We start from the raw sequence: 22,875 nt of genomic DNA, 5'->3' as shown, positions 1-22,875 counted from the left end.
CTGTAGCCACAAAACCAACAAAGAGTCCGGTGGCACCTTAAAGACTAAGATTTATTTGGACAAACTTTCATGGGTAAAAAACCCACTTCTTTATGCCCAAATAAATCTGTTAGCCTCTAAGGTGCCACCGGACTCCTAGTTGTTTTTCTGACCCCCTCTCCCCCCTACTCCTTCTCCCAGGGAACTTAACGGCAAACTCCCTATTGACTTCATGGTGTCAGGATTAGGCTGTTAAACCCAGCTGAGGTTCTAAAATGAATAAATCCTCCATCTGATTTTAAAATATAGCAATAAGGGCAGGGGATCTACTAGCAGTTAATGACCAGCAAGAGGTCCTGAGGCCCCAAAGTGAAACTGGTCATTAATTGCCAAGAATCAGTTACTATTGCTATTAATAAGCATGACACTCTATGAATGAAACTGTGACAAAAAGTTTTAATACAAATTGTACATTTCTATAATACAGAGAAGATGAACTTTACTTTCAGCATATATAAGGTATATATTTATTATAATAATTTATTAGAAAGGGAGCAAAACCCACAGCATTTGGATTGGTATTTTGAAAATGTTCCTCTCTAGAGAGGCAGAAAATTGTATGAAAACTAAATTACATCTTACATTAAATTCTTTGGGCCAGGCCTGCAGTCACTGATGATAAATCATTACTAACCTACTTGCATCATACATTAATGGTAGGTAAATACAGATTTGACTCAGCAATTATTTAATGTTAAGTGCAGAACCATGGCAAGTGCACTCTACTGTATACCCTCACCGGAACAAACCTGAGTACACAGACTTCACTCTGTCTTGCATTGCCAGACCTAGCTAATCAAACAAAGAGAATCCTCCACATAAATGAGGTTTCCTCAGTATTGATACTATATAGTTATACTTTCAATCGCAGACTAATTCTAAATTCAGATGGAGTATGTACTGTAGAATACCTATTCAGACTCTTAGTTGAATTTAACTAAATGAAAGTGCTCTAATGATTAAGGGATAATTTTTTTTTAAAGTAAACCATAAAGTACAGGCAGTCTTCTCATTAATGGGTAACATTCTTTGATTATAATATTATATGAATATCAACATTTAAATATATATTCCAGTCCTAAAAAAAGCACAACACAGAGACATAGTTTTGACTGAAGTAATGCTTTATTTTTCTGTTTGGCTTTTCTGCCCATGAGAGTTTTGAGGTTGGGCTAGGATGAGTCGGTATGAAGAAGCATGAGGATCTCTTCCCAATCAGTTTGCCTACTGAGCCACTGATTCCCTTTATTTTATAACGCAGTTATTTTAAAACAGGCCTACTGCAAGCCTAAACTCCCTCCTTTTTATGAGTACTTTTTAGAAGACAGAGAGAAATTCTTTAAGGCAATTTACTGAGAAAGGTTCAAAGCTGCTAATGTTTGCTAGGATCACAGTTATATTCTTCAAAATGATTATTTTGTTAAGAGCACAAAAGTATTTTAATGAGGCCGTCACCTTAAACTATAACCATTCCCAGTAGGATGCATCATCACGGCAAAAACAGCAAGCTTATTTTACAGTAGCAGATCTAGTGTCCAAAAAGAGATACTAAGATATTAAAAATATTGAAAAAATAATTAAATACTATAAATTTTCAGTACATCTTACATAGGAATGAATTTTAAGGAGTAGTCAATAGAAATTCAAGGCTGGAGATGTAAAAAGACATTATTATTACTTAGTGAATAAATGTTTAACCATTGCAGACCAATGTACAATAGCAAGAGATCTTTATACCATAATCATGCTTTGAAATAAGTGACATACTATGTGTGTTAAAAAGAAGGACCAAAAATATTGAAGCCCGGATGTCCAAAATTAGTCTCCTAAATAATAGGTAGGCACCGAGGTACAAATGGTCTGATTTTTAAAAGTGCTGAGTATCTGCACCTCTCATGATATTCAATAGGCAGTGGATCAGACTATAAAATGTAATGAGATAAACCCTTTAAAAATACTGTATACTGGGAAAATATGCAAATTTTACAATGATGACTAATGAAACAGATATATTTTCCATCTCTAATTGTAACAATCTACTTCTTAATAATATGTGGGTCACTTCCCCCATTTTTGCTGCCTTTTTCATTTAATTTAGAAAGAGCAACCAGAGACATTTCCTGGCATAATCTGGCTCAGTGGTTACTTTAAGGTAGTGGTGGGCAACCTGCGGCCCGCGGGCCGCATGCGGCCCATCAGGGTAATCCGCTGGCGGGCCACGAGACAGATTGTTTACATTAACCATCTAAAGGCACTGCCGCCCACAGCTCCCAGGGGCCATGGTTTGCCGTTCCTGGCCAATGGGAGCTGCGGGAATCAGTGTGGGCCACAGGGATGTGCTGGCCGCCGCTTTCTGCAGCTCCCATTGGCCAGGAATGGAGAACTGTGGGCACTGGGTGCTGTGGGTGGCCATGCCTATGGACAGTTATTCTTTTATAGCAAAGTCATGATTTTCTACTTATTGTGGGCTAGTCAGTAGAGTACTGGATAGGAGATCTGGGTTCTCTTCTTGAGCAAGGCACTTTACCTCTCTGTGTGAGCTTGCCAATCTGTAAAATGGAGATAATGATGCTCACCTCCTTTGAGATCTGCTGATGAAAAGTGCTATATAAAAGCTAGGTATCATTACACTGTGGCACAATTGTGGTGGAGGAATCGAGGTTTTTTTGTTTGTTTGTTTATTTTTTAATATCAGTGTCATTTGGCTAGATGGAGTTAATTTGACGCAAGAAGTGTCAAAAAAGAAATTAACAGGAAGCCTTTAGAGACACCGCTTTGTAAAGAAATAATCACTCAAGACAGAAATTGTGTCATCAGCCAAGTAAAAGGGAATGTCTCTACTTGACTTTTCTAAAGAGAGAGAGAGAGAGAGAGAGAGAGAGAAAGAAAGAAAGAAAGAAAGGAGAGAAAGAAAGAGAGAATGAGAGGGAATGAGGAATAGCCTTCTTGTAATAACAACTTTGTGTATATTAAACCAAGAGGCTATTTCAACAAAATGCAAGGGGAGTCATTGAAATGGCAGTTTTAAATAAAAGATTTCTTTCAATTCCTAAGAACGCTCTTTTTTTATAGTTAGTTAAGGGCACACATTGGTAAACGAGACCAGATCCTGCATACCTTGCTCTCTCAAAACTCCTGTTGATTGTACTAGGAGCTTTGGGTATGCAAAGAGTGCAGCGTCTCAGCCACTGGCAAAATCTGAGGTAATTGAATTCAAAGTACAGTGTATTTAGATGCACATACAGGACCTGCTCCTGGTCCCATTGAAGCCAATGTCAAAACTCCCAATGACTTTGTGAATATGGGAGCAACCCCCCTAGCAAGTATAGATTTATATTAGCATCCATCCAAATGCTTTGAGGGAACTGAAGAAGGAAGTGGTCAAGCTGCTACCAAAAATCTATAATCGATCATTAAAATCAAGGGACTGAAAGGTAGTGATAGTTATGCCAGACATGGCAAAATTGAAGAGGACAAATATGAATTAAATTAGTCAACACTAAAGAGGATTGTGAGAAACTTCAGAAAGACCTAAACAAACTTGACAATAACAAATTAAAATTATTAGGATTATTCAGGTTAAAGAGGAGATGAATATGAGACAATAAAGGTATATAAAAGTGGCATGCAGGAGGTCACATGGATATTCCTTTTACCTTTACTCATAATAAAAAAAAAAAGTCAGAGATACTCAATGAAATTAAAAGATAACAAATCTAGAAGTGAAAAGAGGACATACATTCTAATATATAATTAAACCTATATAACATGTAACTAAACTGACACATGATATTATTTAGGCAAAAAGCATAACAAACATTAGTCATTAATGTAAATGACAACAATATCATCTGCTTTTACATTTGCTAGGATATAAAATTAAAGGGGCCACATATTTCAGGACATAAGCAAGCTGCTAGTTATCTGAGGGTTAGAAAGAAATTTTTCTCATATTCATAATATTATCAATTTGCCCTTCACTCCAATTAACATCTCCCATTGAATAATCTGCTACTGGCCACTATTGGAAACAGGCTATTGGACGGGATGCATCATCAATCTCCTTGGGTGTAGCAAGTTTATGTCCCTTACTGACCAAATGCAAAGATACAATTTCAGTTCCTGAAAAATCATAAGGCTGAAAGTAGGACAATGAATATAATTATCATTAGTGGGTACAGCCATTAAATTGATTACTCCACTGGACTCAAGCTAACCTTTATTCCATGCCACCTCTCATTCCATTCTTTTCTTTACATTCCACCATTCATTCCATGCCCTTCTGGTCTTTCAATTGAAGTATTATTTGTTAAGAAAATGAGATGTTAGACTGGAGAAATACAAAAGGGAATGACAGACTGCACATTCCTAGGAAAAGGTAACATCACCATTCATCACTAGAATGTTCCCCTATTTTATTAAGTAACTACTGTGGACAGGGCCGGCTCCAGGCACCAGCTTCTCAAGCAGGTGCTTGGGGCGGCCGCTCCGGAGAGGGGCGGCAGGTCCAGCTATTCGGCGGTAATTCGGCGGACGGTCCTTCACTCCGCCTGGGAGTGAAGGACCTCCTGCTGAATTGCCGTTGCAGATCGCGATCGCGGCTTTTTTTAGATCGCGATCGCGGGGGTTTTGTTTGTTTGTTTTGTTTTGGCTGCTTGGGGTGGCCAAAACCCTGGAGCCGGCCCTGACTGTGGAGCTGTTTTTGTGAACTTCCTATAGTTCAGAATTTTCACACATGGATGTGTAAAGTTACCGTATATACTTGTTCATTAGCCCGTTCATTTATAAGCCAACCCCCCAAGATGGATAAGTAAAAATAGCAAAAACTGTATGACCCTTTCATAAGCTGACCCTATATTTCAGGGGTTGAAAAACTTTGGTTCCCAGCCTGTCAGGGTAAGCCACTTCCCGCAACTCCCATTGGCTGGGAATGGTGAACCACAGCCACAGGGAGCTGAGGGGCTCCATGCCTGCCAGGGGCAGCTCTATGTATTTTGCCGCCCCAAGCACGGCAGTCAGGTGGCTTTTGGTGGCGCGCTGCAGGTTCGGCCGATCGCGACTCCTACTGGGTGCGGTTCGCTGCTCCAGGCCAATGGGTGCAGCAGGAAAAGGCGACCAGCACGTCCCTGGGCCCGCACCGCTTCCCGGAGCCCCCATTGGCCTGGAGTGGCAAACCGCAGCCAATGGGAGCCGTGATCAGCTGAACCTGCGGATGCAGCAGGTAAACAAACTGGCCCGGCCCACTAGGGTGCTTACCCCGGTGAGCCGAGTGCCAAAGGTTTCCAATCCCTGCCATAGAGTTTAAAATCATCAAATTTTGGTGTAGACCCATTTATAAGCCAACCCCCGCTCTTTAGCAAAAATATTTGGATTATGAACGAGTATGTATGGTAATCACTTATATCTATACCAAAGCACCTAAACAAGTAGCCTGATAGTACCCACTGCTCTAACGGATTTTCAAAGGTTGTTCATCACTTTGGAAAATCAAGCCATTTATTTAGGTGGCAAAGTATGGATATGTGTGGTTAACTCTAGATGTTTCAAAATGTTGGCCTTAACTTCAAATGCTATTTCTTTTAATTTCTTCAAAAGCATTTTAGGTTTTCCTCTTACTTCACCAGATGAACAAGTAAAAATTCCAATAAGAATGCAGAGTTTTCTGCTGCCATTATAAAGTGGTATCTAAAGTTAGGCCCTAAATCCACTTTTAGGCACCTAAATAGAAGTGGCCAGATTTTCAGAAGTGCTGAGTATACAAGAAGTCCACTGATGTCAACCGCATCTACAGGTGCACAGAACCTTTGAAAATCAAGCTATGTATGTTTTTGGTTACTCCTTGGTAAACTGAGGATGTAATACTGCTTTCTCACCACCAAATGCAGAGCTTCTTTTTAGACTGAAATACATAATTGAAGATCCAAGTCTCCGATGCTTTAGGACACAAACACTTCATCAGAGACCTTTTGGTCCGGGAGGGTGAACCTCTCGTACTCCAAGCCTTTGGGAGCAAGGTCAGGAAATCCAGTTGCGATGCTTGACCTTAGGACAGTAGTTTTCTGTTAAGATTCAGAAAAAGGCCATACATAGAAAGCTGCCCCTCACTAATTCTCAACTACAAAGCAAAAGAATAATCTGTGTGGCATTTTAGCACAAACATGGATCCCAACCCACACCCATTCTTTCCTCCATTCTTTTAATTTGTTCCTACTTCCTGCTTTTATGTAGAACAGCAGCAAATCCTACATACTCATGGTCATTTATAGGACTGTCTGTTTAAAAAATGTTATTTTCAATTATACAAAAATCTTAGATGTTTTGTGCTCTCATATCTGATTTTTCACTGGTTTCAGTGAAAATCAAAAGGAGATTTCACAAGTGAAACACTGCCACCTTGTGTAAACTTTTTTCTGCCAAAATAGAAATATTTTTTCCCTGGGGGACATCTATAATTTCTCTATGTAAACCCAGTGCAGTGTTTGTAGTGCAAGCTGTGTTTTCATGGTAGAAACCAAGTCATTTAATCTTTGATAACATTCACAGTTTTTTTGGTGAAAATAAGAAAGTTCCTCATGAGAATACATAAGGTGAAAGTGGTTGTCAAATGCACCACAGAAAGAAGACAGATTTCATACACAAACACACACACACGCACACACACACTTTGCAGCATCTTCTCTGTATAACTGTTCGCATGGTCTCTCGTTTGTTGAATTTCATGGTGCTGTAAAATCACTTGTGAAACTAGTTAAGGTCAATCAGCTTAATTTTATACATGAGTTTTTTCTTCCTTACCTGAGACATCTTGAATTTATTTTGTAATATGTGACTAACAACAAAACTTCATAACAATGTTAATGATATTTTTTAATACTCTGCTATATGAAGATATGATCTGGTCTTCATCTACATGTGTGTAATGAACAAATGGGTACATATATAGGACCATATCATAGACTTCCAACAAATGTTGTTAGTTATGTACAAAATTGATAATCATAGAATCACAGAACTGGAAGGGACTTTGAGAGGTCATCTAGTCCAGTCCCCTGCACTCAAGGCAGAACTAAGTATTATCTAGACCATCCCTGACAGGTGTTTGTCCAACCTGCTCTTAAAAATCCCCAATGATGGAGATTCTACAACCTCCCTAGGCAATTTATTCCAGTGCTTATCCACTCTGACAGGAAGTTTTTCCTAATGTCCAACCTAAACCACCCTTGCTGCAATTTAAGACCATTGCTTCTTGTCCTATCCTCAGAGGTTAAGAAGAACAAATTTTCCCCCTCCTCCTTGTAACAATCTTTTATGTACTTGAAAACTGTTATCATGTCCCCTCTCAGTCTTCTCTTCTCCAGACTAAACAAACCCATTTTTTTTTTTCAAATTTCTCTCATAGGTCATGTTTTCTAGACCTTTAATCATTTTTGTTGCTCTTCTCTGGACTTTCTCCAGTTTGTCCACATCTTTCCTGAAATGTGGGGCCCAGAACTGGACACAATACTCCAGTTGAGGACTAATTAGCACGGAGTAGAGTGGAAGAATTACTTCCCGTGTCTTGCTTACAAATACAATAATAATGTCTCTGCTTCGTAAAACTATATTTGTATTTTGCTTACAGATTTGTACACTTAGCTTGTAAACCACCCACAGCTGGATGGCAAAAAGAGCTATAGCATTGCAAAAATGAGACAGAAAGGGAAGGTGGATGGTATTAGAACACCACTTATAAATGATGATTGGGGACGCTGCTCCTGAACAAGTGAAGGAGAGGTGGAAACAATACTTAGCGAGTGTCTTAAATGAGGCAAAACCCTTTTGTGGAGTTGCCAACATGTGACCTATGTAGCAGAGGATGAGGTGAGAAATGCAGTCTAGGAAATGAAGAATGGTAAGGCAGTGGGACCTGATTAAGTGAAGGCAGACCTAGTAAAAATCTTGGGCTAGAAAGGCATAAAATGGAGGAGCAAAGTGATTAAAGTCATATAGCAAGACAAGAGAATTCCTGAATACTGGTGCAAATCTATCCTGGTCCCAATACATAAGAAGGGAAGCATGCATGAATATGAAAACTATCAAGGGATAAAGCTACTGTTGCATCGGATGAAGATACTGGAATGAACCCTGGATGTTAAGATTAGGAAAATGGTGGATCCACTTATTAAACAAGAACCATATGTCTTTAGGAAAAGGTCTTTAAGGAAAGACTTTAGGGGAACACAGATGCCATGTTTTTAATTCAGCAAGGGATAGAGAGGTGGCTAGAACACCAACAGGATGGCTCCTGGGCTTTTATACCGCTAGAAAAAGGCATAAGATAAAGTGGAGAGACAGATGCTCACATGATTGTTGAGGAAATATGGAGTTTGAGGATTCAATAACTATGGTGAATGTCATATATTGATCACCTAAAATAGTGGGCCAAGCGTATTTTGTAATGACAAGTCACTTTGAAGTAAAAGTCAGAGTGCATGAAGGGCTGGCCTTAAGTCTGCTGCTGTTTATATTATTACTGGACTAGGTCAGCAGGAAGATCCCAATGGGAAAAGTGAGAAGCTGCTATATACCGATGACATGGCAATACAGCATATTCTATAAGAAGACCTGGAGGAAAATGTATACCAGTGGTATGACCAGCTAAGCAGACCTAGGATGAAAATATGCATGATGAAGGATGAGGTCAGTAGAGTTGCCACAGGGAAATTGCACATAGAGATTAATGGACTGAGAATAAACATAGACTGACCCGTTCAAGTACCTCGGTGGCTGGGTCATGAAAGATGGCAAGCTTGAACATGAGATATAGTCCAGACTGGGAAGTGCTGGAAGAGTAAGGAATAATGTCTTAGGGGCTGTGCATGATAAACATATGACACGGAGACTAAAAACCCAACTGTGTAGAACAATGGTGTGCCCCGGAACTTGTACGGTACAGAAGCATGGACAATATAGAGATGGCAGGTTCAATACCTACAGGTGTTTGAGATGAGATGTCTTTTTTCCATAAGAGGAGTTATACAAAGACACGGATTTTGAAATGAAAGTAGGATGGAAGTCAATGTCCATGATGTGGCTGACAAAATCCCAGCAGCGCGACTTCACTAGTTTGGACACATGCAGAGAATGAATGAAGGAGACCTGATGAAGGTAGAATGGCAGGAGGCTGTGGTAGGAAAGAGACCCCAAGGAAGATATGGATGGATGGCATCAAAGAAGATGGTAAGCAGGTGGATGATGGAACATGATTCCCACTTGATGGGGGAGTGGGGAGAGGAGGAGGAGAAGAAGAAGAATTTTGTAAGGTATTGTTGCTTAGACATCAGGGACTAAGTAACAATAAAAAATCACTTAAACACTCTGCAACTAAAATAAACAAACAAATTGTAACAATTTTAATTAACTGTCTCAAAATTGTATTTAATGCAAATGTTTAAAAGATAGCAATAGTTTGTTGAATAAATACCAATAAAGATGCAGAATAAATTCAAACCTCTATAAACCACCCTGGATGACTGCTTTTGTAATTTTAAAATTAAGTGGTGATGATTTGGGTTCATAAATACACACACACACACCAACACAAACATAGTTGTTTAATCAGCTGTTAACTCAATGCTTTCTGTATCCAGAAGGCTGTTAATTCCTGACTGATTATCTCTGTTTAATTTCCCACGGAGAAGCAGACTGAAGGACATGGCTGTTTACAGCATAATGAACTCAGAGAAACAGTGTTAGGCTCCATATTTCATGGCCATTTTTTAAGCAATCTGCTATATCAAATGAGCACCATGTCACTGAATTTCAATATATATGACAGTGTTTTCCATAATCTTGCCACAAGGATGCACAAATATTATATGGAAACATATTAAGTCTGTGACATAAAGCTCTGAATAGTGAAATACAAAATAATACCCATATGAGGCTGGTAACATATCCATGAACAATACAGATTATGGGAAGAAAATATTGAAGTAGTGTCAAAGTTGAAAGTCAGGAGCTCATATGATCTTGGAAGGCAATTATGAAAAGAGATGTTTACAGAAGGTAATAAAAACTCTCTCTGTCTCGGACATAAATTCAGAGGTACCTCATTTCACTAATATACCATCCTGGAAGTGAAGGAAGTATATCTGTAAAGAATACATTAAGTAATGTTAAATTAGTATTTCAGGGGCCAAAATATAATTTTTGTTATAGTTCAGGGTGAAAAGAACTTTGCTGGGAGTAATGTAATCTAGTAATCTAGAAAAAATGTCCTTCGTATCCACAACCCATGTATTAGGCAGCACACAAGCCGTTATAGCTGTTTGTAAGGTAGCTACTTAAATAAACATTTCTAATTCAGTGATATTTATTTTATGGGGGCCAAACTAAGGCAAGTAAATCCTGTTCTCTATCCACATTTGATTTTCTTTTGTCACACATGAAATATCTCAAGATTTTTCAGAAGAGAATCCTTTGTTTCAATGCAGACACTCATAAGAATTTGGCATAGGCAAAGCCCAAAAGTTTCAACTTGATTTGGATAAACACCCCAACATTCAGATACTTATCTAAAACTTATCCCAACAATCAGGGCTGCTTCTTGCTGATGGGAGACAAGAACTACACTCTGCTCATGGTCCATGTGCAAAGCCAGTGTATTTATTGAGGAGGCACTGGACGGGGATTCACTGAGATCTGGGCTTAGTTCCAAGTTCTGCCACAGGCTTCCTGTGTGACCTTGAGTAAGTAACTTACTCTCTCTGTGCCTCAGTTCCCACTCTGTAAAATTGGTTTAATAATATCTCCCTACCTCATAGGGGTCTTGTGAGGGTAAGTTAATTATTTCTGTAAAGCCCTCAAATACTATAGTGACAGCGACCATACAAATACATTAAGATAGAAACTCATGGTGTAAAGCAGGTAAGTACATAAAGCCAAAAAATCTCAAAAGAAGAACCAGTTCTGGGTTTTTTTCTTTGTTTGTTTTTATACTTCCGTTGCACAACAGATCAAATACAAAGGAACTAAAACAAGCTTTTCCATCAAGAAGAATCAGGGCAGGAGCTAAGTAACTCAAGAGAAGCTTAATACCACTAAACTTTATTTAAATCACATTTTCATGCCACAGTTTCTTGTTATTAGGGCTTCAGAGGTCAGGCAGCCTTCACAACATTCATCATGTAGTTGTTAAGATACAAAAAGAATCTATTTGTATCCCACCCACTCATGTTTTTGGGTACATAAAACAGATGTTGCTAGTATTCATGTTCTCTCTACTATGCAGAACTTGGGAACCATTTGAAGCTTGTTTATATTCAGTGGTCATTCAATCATTCTAACCAGTTTGCCTCTACTGCACTTCATTTATTTGCCTGACATCTAGGAGTATGCAATTCTGATAGCCCGTGGACGATACTGTCACTGTTCAGCTGGCTGCTGACAACCACGAGGATAGTCCTCTCATTATACTTGAAATTATATATAATCAGTACTTTTTTTTCAACATTTCATGAAAAAAGCACAAACAATACTTCAGTTTACAGTTGCCAAGCAGTTAGTCAAATGAAAATCTCAATGAAAAAGTAAATTTTAAAAAGCAAATAACTGGCAGAGACTATACAAATGCATTCAATATTAAATATTCACAATTAAATACATTATTAAAACTATGCCTGCTTGATTTGCATGCTTCTGTTTGTAGGTAACAGAAAGAAAACACTTCAGTAAGTCAGCTATCAAATTATCTGTTATGCTTAACACTGCAAATAGCAGGGATGTATTAGAGAAACAAGACACATTAACAGGTGATGTATTCTGTATTCTGATTTAAGACAAACCTAGCCAAGGAAGAAGACTCTGTTGTACACCCTAAATGGATACAGTACTTTACAGACCATGTCACAAAACAAGGCCTCTATCTCAATAAATGTATAGTATGACTGACAGCAGGGGACAAGGGCACAGGTGTGAAAAGGTGCAGCCATGAAGAACGAACATAACTAAAGATATTTGTTTTATGCCATGATGTAAAATGCCTTCCCCGGTATAGGTTCATTGTCTACTTAAAAATAATAACCTCCAAAAATCTCTGTGGTTGATCTTATTCTAACAGAAATACTTTTGTTCTGGAAACCACTTTATGTTTTTAAAAGTAGTTATTTTGTAGTCTTCCTAGGTGACGCATTTGTGGTCATTTAAATCACAGAATTTAAATATTTGTGGAAATAGTAAATGGCTTGTGGTTCATTGAAATGGACATGTTCCAATTATATTGTTTTTTATTTTCTGATTAGAAAAATCTAAATTAAATTTTCATTTTGAAATCACCATTTTAAAACATTTTTTTTAAATGTTGATTCAAACCAAAAATTTTGTTTTGACTTTACATTGGAGGGGGGGAGGTCTTCAGTTTTTGGAAACTCAAACCTGTTGATTTTTCATTTCCCCCCTTGCATGACACCGGATATCAACCTCATTCTCCAAACTTTTTACTGAATTTCAACTGGAAAAAAGTAAGGAAGTGTGTGAAAGTAAGGGAACACACACAATTCAAAATGAAAATTACAGTGAAAAACATGAAAATTATCGGTCAAAAGTGTCAAATGTTGATTTTTCCCCACAAAATTCACCAAGGGAAACATGCTGGTTTTTGGAATGACTCTAGCTTGGTTTAAGAAAATGGAATATCTATATTTTTTGAGAAAAGCTATAAGGAATCCTTATATTTCATAAGAGACTTATATATTTCCACTTTTTGATTTATGTAAAGTTGTTTTAATGAAGAGAATTCCATTTTCATTTGCTTTTTCCAAATATTATAAAATTAGTTTTATGACACAATGGGCTTGACCTCACTGTGATAGCGTCCTTATTTCTTCTTAGTGCTACAATTCGCTTCACACAGATGCATTTTTTCACACCGCCAGTTTAGGGCAAACTTTTTACATCTCTCCACTAGCTGGTACTATCACATCCTTCAGCGAAATATGCTCTAATTCACCTTAGTTTATTAGTCTGTTTAATAGCCAGTACGATAGAGCATAAAAGCCCAATCCCAATCACTGTACTCTTGGGAATACTCACATGAGTAAAGCCCAAAAAGAATAGTGCTAGGAAAAGATAAGAAGGGGAATACTTGTCTGAGACAAATACATTTCAAGATAGAAATAAACTCCTCCATGATGAGTGATCCTGCTTTCCTTTATTACTTAGTTCCCTCATCACAACTGTATGGCTCAACAGTGAACCTCTTACCAGTATTCCTGTGTGTCACTCATACCACACACAGGAGTTTTAAAGAGAATATATTTTTCATAGAAAATATAGAGAAAACGTTTAAAAACAGCAGGAGTAAGAACTCTGTGAAAAAGGTAGGTCTAGAACTCTCTAAATATTTGTTCAGGATACCATATTGCAATTTAATTGTCCCCAAGCGGCAACCACACTTTAAGAGAGGAAGGAATGAGAACACAGGCCTGGGAGCCATATCTCTTGAGTAAAAAGAAAACAAGGAAAAAAAAACCAAGGAACCTCTAAACACTGAGAATGGGGTGGAGATTAAAGATACTTTATTCATGGCCCAACACCTAAACAAATACTTTGCCTCTGTTTTCAATAGGGTAATGAGGAGTTTAGGGGTAGTAGCAAGGCGGCAAATGGCAATGACGACTTCTGAGGTGGAAGTCAAACTCTAATATCTTATTGGGACTAAATCGGGGGACCCGGAGAATCTCCATCCAAGAATATTAAAGAAACTGTCTCATGAAATTGCAAGCCCAGTAGCAAGGACTTTTTAATGAATCTGTAAACTTTGGGGTCATATCTATAATTGGAGAATTGCTAATATAGTATCTATTTTAAGAAAGGGGAAAAAAGTGATCCAGGAAACTGCAGGCCTGTTAATTTAACCTCAAGTGTGTGCAAGGTTTTGAAACAAATTTTGAAAAAGAACGTAGTCAAGGACATAGAGATAAACAGTAATTGGGATACAATATCAAATGGTTTTACAAAAGGTAGATCATGCCAGACCAATCTCATCTCTTTCTTCAAGAAGATAACTGATTTTTTTAGACAAAGAAAATGCAATAGATCTAATCTACCTGGATTTCAATAAGGAAATTATTAGTTAAATTGGAGAAGATGGGGATGAATATGAGAACTGAAAGGCAGAAAAGGAACTGGTTAAAGGGGAGACTACAATGGGTCATACTGAAAGGTGAACTGTCAGGCTGGAGGGAGGTTCCTAGTGAAATCCCACAGGGATCGGTCTTGGGACCAATCTTATTTAACATTTTGATTAGTGATCTTGGTACAAAATGTACGAGTGTGCTAATAAAATTTGGTGATGGCACAAAGTTGGGAGGTATTGCCAATAGGAAGGAAGACTGGAACATCATCCAAGAAGATCTGGGCAACCTTGAAAACTGGAGTAATAGAAATGAGATGAAATTTAATAGGGCAAAGTGCAACATCATGTACTACGGGACTAACAACAAGAATTTTTGCTATAAGCTGCGGACTTATCAGTCGGAAGTGACAGAAGAGAAGGAAGACCTGGTTGATCACAGGATGACTAGTGATGCAGCAATGACATAGGCTCATTCAGTCCTAGGACGCATTAGGCAATGTATTTCCAGTGGAGACTGGCAAGTGTTAGTATCATTATACATGGAATAGTGTATGCAGTTCTGGTCTCCCATGTTTAAGAAAGATGAATTCAAACTGGCACAGGTGCAGAGAAGGCTACTGGGATGATACGAGGAATGGAAAACCTACCTTACAAGGGGAGACTCAAAGAGCTTGGCTTGTTTAGCCTAACCAAAAGAAGGCTGAGGGGAGATATGATTGCTCTCTATTACATCAGAAGGATAAGTACCAGGGAAAGAGAGGAGTTATTTAAGTTAAGTGCCAGTATGCACACAAGAACAAATGGATATAAACTGTCCATCAACAAGTTTAGGCTTAAAATTAAATGGAGTTTTCTAACCAAGAGAGGAATGAAGTTCTGGAACAACCATCCAAGGGGAGTAGTGGGGCCAAAAACGGCTTCAAGACTGAGCTTGATAAGTTTATGGACGGGATCATACGATGAAACTGCCTATAATGGCATGTAGCGGATCTGCGACTGCTAGTAGCTAATATCTCCAATGGCCAGTGGTAGGACACTAGATGGGGAGGGCTCTGAGTTACTACAGAGAACTCTTTTGCAGGTGTCTGGCTGGTGGGTCTTGCCCACATTCTCGGGGTTCAACTGATATTTGGAGTAAGGAAGGAATTTCCCCCCCAGATCAGATTGGCAGAGATCCTGGGCATTTTTTGCCTTCCTCTGCAGCATGGGGGACAGGTCACTTACAGCTTTAAGCTAGTGTAAATGGTGTATACCCTGTAACTTGAAGTATTTAAATAATAATTTGAGGACTTCAGTAACAAAGCCAGAGGTTAGGCATCTATTACAAAACTGGGTTCTGTGGCCTGAGATGTGCAGAAGATCAGACTAGATGATCATGATGGTTCCTTCTGACCTTAACATCTATGAGTTCTATCCTCAGTGATATTACTAATTCACTGTGTGATTTGGGACAAAGTGCTTAATTACTCTGTGCCTTAGTCTATTCATCTGTAAAATTGATACAATTCTTATTTCACATGAGTATTGCAAGTTTATTTCCTTCGTGTTTGTAAAAGACAGCTTATCCTTTGAAAGGGTGCTATAGGATAGCAAAGTACTGTTTGTTCATAATTTTAAAAATAAGATTTTTAAACTGATAAAATTATTTTATTTAAAAATGGCCTAATTCAGCCACACTTACTCCACAGACCGCATTAAAATTGTAGATTATTCAATTTCAATTGTCTTGACAGAATCATACCCAAAATGTTTCGATATGGAGAGCAATGATCTAGGATTGTAAAATGAACATGTTTATTGGAACTTCCAATGTCCTGTAATATTAAAGGAACCTTCTTATAACCTTATGGTGACACAGTCTCTCTCTCTTTCTCTCTCTCTCTCTCTCTCTCTCTCTCACTCAGACAAATGGTATTTTGGAAAGAAAATATGATAACAAATATTTGAATTTAACTAAAACTCTTATGTTCCCCTGTAAGCAAACAAACATCCCCAAATAAATACATAAATACATACATACATATCAGAGCTTCAAACTACAATCTTTACAACCTCATAAATAAGGAACTGTGTTCAAATGCTGGCAGTTAAAATTTTATATCTTAAACTCATTTCATTAGAGTCATTAATAAAAAAGATGCTAATATGACTACATTTTAATGCTCCTAATCCCTTTCCAAAATTTTAATAAATCTCTGACTGCTAATCCCTCCCCTTTGAGTCGGGACTTCTTCATCTATGTAGAAAAGAATTGTGAATGGAACTGCATGGATATTCTTGAATACAGATTGACATTGTTGTTTCCAAGTGACTAATTCCTCTTGTATTTCCCAATAATCTTATTTTCTTCCATCATGGGATTTAAGACCATGTAAATCAGCAAAGATAGGTGCCAATTCCCTCCCATTAAGTCCTGTGGTATCAGAACCAGCACGCTTTCCCACATGACAGTATTTTGATTCTCAACAACTCAAAATTTATATATGATCAGTATGATAACCAGCATTTCACTCCTCTCAACTCACTAATTGTCTTAAAAACAAAAGTCCTATCCACAGAATGAAACACAAGTACCAAGAAACTGGGTAAGGTTCTTTGTCCTGTGGAGTTCAGGGGTTATGACTAAATGGTCATAAAGGACATAGAATCTATGAATCTATGAAAAACTGACATGAATGATCAACAGCTGTCTCTCTTTCCATGGAAAATGCCTTCAAAATGAGCATAGGCCAAAATCATTAAAATATAATCCTTCTGCCATGTGGAGCCAGCAGCAACAAAGAGACAGGTTCAATATCTAACAGTTTCTCTTAACAATACAACACAGAACTGGCTCGAGCCCCCACCCAGTAAACTGGGAAAATTAAGCACCACTTCTGGGGACCACTCACAAGTAGAGAGTCAGTGTATGACAAAGAAAACTTTTAATAAAAAAAGAAAAGGAAGACAGCCATAAAAAGCCATAAGCGTGATTTGCAAGCATATGGCCATGAGCAAAACACCCATCCCAGTTTTCTTTGCCTCAGGTTCTCATCTTGCGGTGTGAAAGTCAGAAAAACAAATGTTTCTTTAATATGCCACTCCCCTTTCCCTTCAACGCACCACACACAGTTGTGGTCCTTGGTCAGCGAAGGCCCAGAGTTCAAAGGTATATTTGCGAGCATTCTCCTCCCACCCTGGGGGGAGAGGGATAGAAGGTGTCGAACAAGGCCTCAGTGGCTGCTGCTGCACCATTCATTCTGTGTTGCTGCTGCTGCCGCCGCGCCATTGTCCATTCAACCACTGGCCGCGCAGTTGCCCTCTGTATTGTTGTTCACTCTGCCACTGGATCATCATTCACTGTGTCATTCTGCTGCAACCTCTGTGATATCTTGAGATCCCACCACTTAACACTGCTCTCAGTGAATTCGGCAGTTAGTGGGGGAGCCTTATTACTAGGGCAGGTTAGTCAGTTTCTTTCAGTGGAGACACTGCCCCGCACCAGGTCTAAGATTTAACACTTAGACCTGGTTATCAGTGATTTCAGCTCATTAACAAAACAAAAAAGACTCCCAATTGAGTCTAATCAGCATTGTCACTAAACAGTGGAGAAAGAAAGGATAGAGACTACACCGCCAGACACAAATATCTGCCGCCACCATCTCTCATCTCCACTGGCCTTCGGTACTCCTACCTCCTGCTTATCAAGTGCAGTTCAGCTCAGGGTGACTGCCCTCCATCAGGGCATACCAAGCACAGTTCTGCTGTCCTTTATTCATACAATGAGGGTAATAACACATTATTACTTCTGCACACAATACCAAAGTGATTTGCAATCCAACACCAGCTAAGAGTGATCCTTTGGGCAAAGCAGCCCTATACAAACAAGGTCAGTTCCTGATGTCTTTTCCCCTGGCTCATCACGCGATATCAGGGGAGAATTCATTCAGGCCCAGCTTACTTACATCAACAAAGCCATAGATATATATGACAAAGACACAAGCATACCAGATAAAGCCAGACACATGTTGAATCAAAGAAAGCACTGCAAGTCTTTTGGTTTCTGAAAGGCCTTAATAATTCTTCTAAAGGATAAGAGTTATAAAGCTATGAAAAGCTGTAGGGCTTTTCACAGATCCTCAGATTTTGGGCCAGAAAGGATCATTGACCCACTGTATAATGCAGGTCATAGAACCTTGCCCAGTAATTTCTACATCAAGCCCGTAACCCCTGTTTGAGTTATTTAGACACTCAACACCTGTGAGATGATGTGTAAGGATTTCTTCTGAACATTGACTACATGAAATGGACACCTTCCCTCATATACTCATTGTAAACTGTAACCAGCCAATAGAAGGAAACAATCATACATAAACTAGTGAACTACAGACTTCTTCCAGTTCCAGCTAGTCTCCAAGAGTCTGGGAAATGCAGAAATTCATATTGAATACCTGGCCACTAGTCAGTAACTGATTCCCTGAAGAGCCAGGTTCTTACATTTCCAGCCATTGGGGAATCTGAAAACCTCTTTAAACCAGGTTAGTAACCCATATTTTGAACTAGCAGGCAACTTGCATTCAGCTAATCTTACACAGAATGGAAGCAAAAGAACAAATCTTTATTCTGAATATGCAAATCTTGATGTTTGTAAAATAAGACACAATACATTAACCCAATCTTACTGTAAACCACAACTCCAATCAAATAAAATATTATAGTTAAGGTTGCATCACAGCATTTAATTAAAGGTTAATCATTCTAAGTCCACTAAAATTGAGATGTTTTGCTGGATTCCTTTGAAATTTGGTGTACATCAGGAGCATGGTAGGTGACCCAAATTTGGAGTCATTTGACCTAGGGGTTCCATAGATACAAGCTGTGAAAAAAAGTGCCATTAAAAAAAATATAGGATTTTGTTCGTTTTGCAGAGCTAGATATCAAACTACTAATATGATGAAAGTCAAAATAGTTTCAATCTTTTAAGTTTTACATGAGGTAGTGCATAGTACACACTAAATATTTGAGGCACCCAAATTAAGAACAGCAGTTAAGGAAATGTATATTTTGTCACTGCATGTGCACCAATACAGAAAAATAGCTGGGGGGTTCCCATTCCCGCTATTTTAGACCCAGATTTGATGTCATTGGTTTGAAGGGTCCCCCACAAAAATTGATTCCTTTTTCTGCCTTGTTTTGTTAAACTCAGAGTTACTAGTCACTGGATGAATCACAGATGCTCTTGAGACTGATGGCTGTGAACTCACTCTTCTATTACCATATCTAAGGATAATTTAATCACAAACCCCTACCTAAGAATGACAAGGGGAATTTTGGATTGAGTGTCTGGAGGTTGTCACAATTTGTGAGTCATGGGCGGCAGTATCATTTTGAGGGGGAAAGTATTCAAAGGAAAATTAGGGGAAAATTAGATATTTGAATGCTTCCTGGGAGGGGAGGGGAAGGGAGGGGCATAAGGGGGCAGAGGAGTGGAGGAATAGGGGGAAAGGGGTTTGGGGCTGCAATGAGAGAGGTTGGGGGTTCAAGTGAGGGAGGCATGGCATCCCCATCTCTGCCAATGCATGCCACCCCCCTACAACCGCAGCTCTGCCAATGCACCTCAATCCTTCTGCACTCCCCAGCTTTGCCAATGAACCACAGTTCCCCTGCTCCCCCAGCTATGCCAGTGTACCCCCAAACCTCATCACTCCACAACATGGCCAGATCACCTTTGCTGAAAGAGAGCAGAGTTAAATGTCCATGCAACCTTAACTGTTCATTTCCTTGGTTTTCAGAAGTTTGAGTTCTGCTCAACTCAACGTTCTGCTAGGGGATGACATACCAACAAGCACCTGAAACTCTACATTAACAGTTTTTGCCACTGAATTCTATAAGGTCTATAAGGACAATACTTAATGTATATGTTAAATGTCTTGCATTCAGCCATCCAACATATTTAGAACACCTAAGTTAAGTCTACACTAAAAAGTTAGGTCAACCCAGCTAAATTACTCAGGTGTGTGAAAAATCTACACCCCTGAGTGACATAGTTAAGCCGACCTAACCCTGGGTGCAGACAGCACTAGGTCACTTGAAGAACTCTTCTGTTGACCTAGTTACCACCTCCTGGGGAGGTGGATTAACTGCAGCAATGGGAAAACCCGTCCCATCTACACCAGTGATACTCAGATTAGCCTCAAGAGCCGCAAGAGGCTCTTTAATGCATCTCCTGCAGCTCTTTGCAACACATGATAGCAAAACACTGTGATTTAATTAATAACCTATCTAAATTATTAACCAATCAGGATGTTTTTACTATGTTATTAACCAATTGTAGTTGATAAAATAATAATACTTAGTGTGTATGTATATAAATATTCTCACAGCAAAATGACTGACCAAGTATTTCCCCTGTCATACTGCTTAAATATGAATATATGGTACTATAGTAAATGAAACAATGAATTCACAGTACTGTGGCTCTTTTGGGGAATGTTGATCGCTAATTTGGCTCCTGGGCCACTGAGGTCTGAGTATCACTGGTCTACACTGAAGTGTTACAGCATGGCACTGTAGCTATGTGGCTGAAGCATTCTAGTGAAAACATAGCCGTAGATTCATAGGTTATGGGTACTATGAAACTATATGTATAGTCTTAATGATGAAAGGCCAAAGGAGGAAATTACCCTATGTTGGAGGTGAAGTATAACTTTCCCTGACTGTAGCTAGGTTTTCATGATAATTTCCATGTCCAGAACATGCCATTAATATGATATTCTGATTCTTGTGGACTCTATTCTCTCTCTTTCTTTCTTTTTAAAAATTGGCTTTGCTTTTACCACTACACTACATTTTTCCTAGTCTCTGAAATTTGTCTTTTGACTTTGGACACTATAATTGCCCAGATAATTGTCCACACACAGAGATCCTCTAGATGTTTTGACATTGGATCCAGTTCTCTTTGAAGTTTGGTCTGGAATCGTTGCTGCTTTTAAGTTTACTGAAGTTTTTGTTTTGTTTTAAACACTAACACACTGTACCATTTATCCTCCTGAGATAACCCTCACATGTCCCAGATAGTAAAGTGATGGCACATGGCCTCTTGGGAAGCTCAAAAGCTGGCTACATCTTTGCAACTTTGCCTTTTATGTGTCTGTCATGTTCTAAAGACTGCTGACAGCTTGTCCATCATTTAATTTGAGTTTCATGACTCAGCCTTGATTTTACTTTAAAAGGAATTTGCATACATTTAGAACAAATATGATTGGCTGCAAGTCACTCTTACATGTGCTGTTTATATATTATTCCTATGGTTACCCCACCACTGCTAGATGCAATGTTTTTAGGATGTGAAAAATGTCTTTAAAATAATTCAAGAAACCATGCTTGCTATTTGACTATTTATTTATTTATTTTTAACATCTTTCAGATCATAATAAGAAACGTGCATCCTGAAGCCTTAAGCCATTGGATATAATTTATACCATATAAAGGTACATTAGGGCAAGTTGTATTTATTAAAAATAAATACCTGTTATTTGAATGTTGCAAATTGTCATTCCTCTTTCCATTTTAGCTACAATACCTCTTTACCATAATGTTTTATATGAAAGGTTGACATGAGCTGGACATAACATGATATGACAGTAGAAAAGTAAATGAGGCCATACTTGCTAATGGAGTAGATCATTCCCTTTTGTTAGAATAGCAAATTGTTAGTGGGATGGATTTTCATTAAAAAGGAGGTAAATTGAATGATCTAGAGAAATTTTATATCTGCAATTAATTTATTACCTGAAAATGTCTACTGTGTGAATTACTAGTGCAGGCAATCACTGAATCACATTTTTCTTAATTCTCATCTAAGGTAATATGCAGAGCAAATTACTTGAGAGATTTTTGTTTTAAAATGTTTTGAGGAGAAAATCTTATCTCTCTCAAGTGTTTTCTATAGCAATCTTTTACCACAGTGCCTAAGCCCTGAGCTGCTGAATTAGTACTGTGCGACAATGTGCAACGCAGAATTCATCACAGATTCAGACAAGCAGTACCTTTCCAGTGAAATGGGATAGCAGCATTGTATCCCCACTAAATATCCAGATTGAAATGGATTTGGGTGGGAGAAATCAGTAGACTCATCCTGGTTTCAACACCATCCATAAGAGTGAATAGCGACATAACAAAAACCAAAACACTGCTCCCCCTACACATATTAACTCCATTATGAACTTTTACACAGTTTGAATTATATCACTATGTTAAAAACCATACAGTGAAGATTTAAAATAAAGATTAATGATCTGGAAATGGCAACTGCCAGTATTAAGTGACCATTAGGAAGCCATGTTCCCAGAGTTATTAATCATTATGATTATTAGACCAGTGACAAGATTGACAGTAGTGAAGGAGTTTCTCAGATGTGGGATTATGATCTGACTGTTCTAACTTTTCTGAAGAAAAGTATTCCTCAATTAGTCCATTTTGTATTGCTAAAGAGTGTTACACTCCATGAGCTTCTGATAAATTGCAAAGTTCTCTTGTTTGTATTAGCTACTTTGTTCCACTGTCAAAATGATGAAGAATCTGTATGTAAACCTCATTTTCTCTTTTTATCTGATTTCTTCTAACACAATTATCAGCCCATGTTATGGTACATTATTTGAAATGACATTTTAAGGAGATTTTCATGAGGCCCAGTAGAGCCTAGACATCCCAGAGGATAAACATAATTGAGCCAGTATTTC

The 22,875-nt window shown here is 38.4% G+C and overlaps 1 protein-coding gene across 3 annotated transcripts in view; it reads right to left on the bottom strand.

Annotated features, from left to right (window-relative positions):
• Positions 1-22,875, bottom strand: part of CDH18 (cadherin 18) — a 922,085-nt gene that overhangs the window by 448,939 nt on the left and 450,271 nt on the right. The window lies entirely within an intron of this gene.

Source organism: Malaclemys terrapin, chromosome 2, assembly GCF_027887155.1.
Source record: "Malaclemys terrapin pileata isolate rMalTer1 chromosome 2, rMalTer1.hap1, whole genome shotgun sequence".
In the NCBI taxonomy this organism is placed as follows: Eukaryota; Metazoa; Chordata; order Testudines; family Emydidae; genus Malaclemys; species Malaclemys terrapin.
Note: the sequence above shows the minus strand (reverse complement) of the source record. Positions and strands in the feature narration are given on the sequence as shown.